Below are 2500 nucleotides of genomic sequence, written 5' to 3'. Positions count from 1 at the left end.
TCATTATTGTTTTTATTACTATTATCATTATTATTACGTTTTTATTATTATTATTTTTATTATTATTATTATTATCATTATTATTATTATTATCATTATTATTATTATTATCATTATTATTATTCTTACTTTCATCATTGTTATGGTGATGAGGATGAGGATGATTATTATTATTATTATTATTATTATTATTATTATTATTATTATCATTATTATTATCATATTATAATCATCATTATTATCATTATTATTGTTACTATTATTATTAGCATCATTATTATTACTATCATTATAATTATTATTATTATTATTATTATTATTATTATTATTATCATTATCATCATTGTTAATAATATCTTATTATTATCATTATCATTCAAAATAATGATAATAAAAGTAAAAATAGTTATAATGATAATTATAACGATAATGACATCAATAACATCAACAATGATAATAAAGATAATGATAATGATAATGATAGTGATAATGATTATAATAATAATAAAGATAATAATAATAATATGATAATAATAGTAATAATGGTATTGATAATAATGATAATAATAATAATAATAATAATGATAATGATAATAATGATAATAATAAGGATAAGGATAATTATCTTATTATTATCGTGAAGGTAATCATTATTATTATCTTTGTTATTATTGGTAGTATTATTATCATCATTATTATTTTAATAATGATTATTATTATCATTGTTATTACTATCATTATCGTCATTATTATTGATATTGTTATTATTATTATTATTATTATTATTATTATCATCATCATTATTATTATTACCATTGTTATTATTACCATTATCATTATTATCGCTATTATTATTATTATTAATATTACTTTAATAATTATGATTATCATCATTACCAGGATCATTACTGTATGTTTCAATTATTCCTGTTATCATTATTATCAAAGCCATTATCATCACGCTCATTATTTTCTTCCTCATCTTTTTCATCTTCTTTAGTACATTTCCCTTCCCCTAATATACGTAACTAGCTCGTCAATCTATCTATTTATCTATCGTCAATCTATAGTGTCTCGCCAATAATCGGTTCACACAAGCATTTCAAGACGTGTCCCTTGCAATGTTTTTCTTTCCAATCATTCATAATCGTAATGTTTTGCGTGTGTACGTGCATGCTTGTTGATATACATATATATATTTTTCTTCTTTTTTTCTTTCTTTTTTCTTTCCTTTTTTTTCTTTCTTGCTGTCTTTCTTTACGTTTCTTTTCTTTTCTTTTCTGTTTTGTATAAAGATAATAAATTATTTTTCTTCCGCTTTATTTCAGTTAGATTGGAGCAGTATGTTTTTTTTTTTCCTATCAAGGCTGAACCGCATATATATGTTGCAAGAAATAAGAAATGTGTTTACTTTTTATAAGGAAAAAGTACCTAGTGAGTGCAGACACTTTTATGATAAGTTACTTTCTTTCATTCATTTTCTTTCTTCCTTTGTTTCAAGTAACCTTTTCGTACCTGGCTATCTGGGTGTCAGGATCTCAAAAGAACTATTTCAAAACTCACTATTCTAGCCTCTAAGGCAACTTTCGTCATTTTCTTCGCTAAGTAAACAATCGTCTAAGATGTCATTTTGATAACAAACATCTCGGCAGGACGGAGAACTCGTGTTCTGACCTCCCCCTCCCCTTCCCCCTCCCCCTCCCCTCCTTTCCCACTGTTCTATCCTCCCTCGTCCCTCTTTTCCTCTACTAGTTCACTCCACCCCCACCACCCCTCCTCCTCTCCTCTCCTCCTCCTCCTCCTCCTCCTCCTCCTCTTCCTCCTCCTTCTCCTTCTCCTCCTCCTCCTCCTTTTCCTTCTCCTCTCCCTCCTCCTCCTCCTCCTCCTCCTCCTTCTCCTCCTCCTCCTTCCCCTCCTTCTCCTTCTCCTTCTTCTCCTCGTCCTCCTCCTCCTCCTCCTCCTCCTCGTACTCCTCCTCGCCCTCTTCCTCCTCGCCGTCCTCTTTGCCCTCCTCCTCCTCCTCCTCGCCCTCCCCCGCCCCCCTCCCCCTCCCTCCACCGGCACGAGTGCGGTACGACAGTTTGGGCGAAGGACTAGTAACTTTGACAGTCCGGAGCGGTGAAGAGCGAGTGTTTCCCTGTCATCGAGTAAGTGTGGAGGTGTCTATAAGTCAAGCGATTTTTGCCTTGCTTTTTTTTTTCTTTCTTTCAATTATTATTTCTTAAAGTCAAGTAAGAGGAAGATTATTAGTTTTAACTGTGATTTAGTTCATACATCTGATGTGCTGATATAAGTGAATATCGTTACGTGGATTCATCTCATTGCTTGTCTGAAAACTCAAGTAGGAAGGTTTGTCAATGATACGAACTTCAGTGTTGCAAAATGTGCAGTATGTATATATACATATACACATGTATATAACATATATCTATATCTATCTATCTATATATATACATATATATATATACATACATATATATATATATATATATATATATAT

At 30.5% G+C, this 2500-nt stretch overlaps 1 protein-coding gene across 2 annotated transcripts in view; it reads left to right on the top strand.

Annotated features, from left to right (window-relative positions):
- Nucleotides 1-2143: 2143 nt before the first annotated feature.
- Nucleotides 2144-2500, top strand: part of LOC125044295 (proteoglycan 4-like) — a 69277-nt gene continuing 68920 nt past the window's right edge. Inside the window, exon 1 of one of the 2 annotated variants that reach the window (XM_047640892.1) lies at nucleotides 2144-2159. The gene's annotated coding sequence lies outside the window, so the exon portion shown is untranslated. Of the gene's footprint in view, nucleotides 2160-2267; nucleotides 2350-2500 lie in introns of those variants that run through there. The other variant, XM_047640891.1, reaches the window with a different exon arrangement.

This window comes from Penaeus chinensis, chromosome 35 (genome assembly GCF_019202785.1).
Source record: "Penaeus chinensis breed Huanghai No. 1 chromosome 35, ASM1920278v2, whole genome shotgun sequence".
Taxonomy (NCBI): domain Eukaryota; kingdom Metazoa; phylum Arthropoda; class Malacostraca; order Decapoda; family Penaeidae; genus Penaeus; species Penaeus chinensis.
Note: the sequence above shows the minus strand (reverse complement) of the source record. Positions and strands in the feature narration are given on the sequence as shown.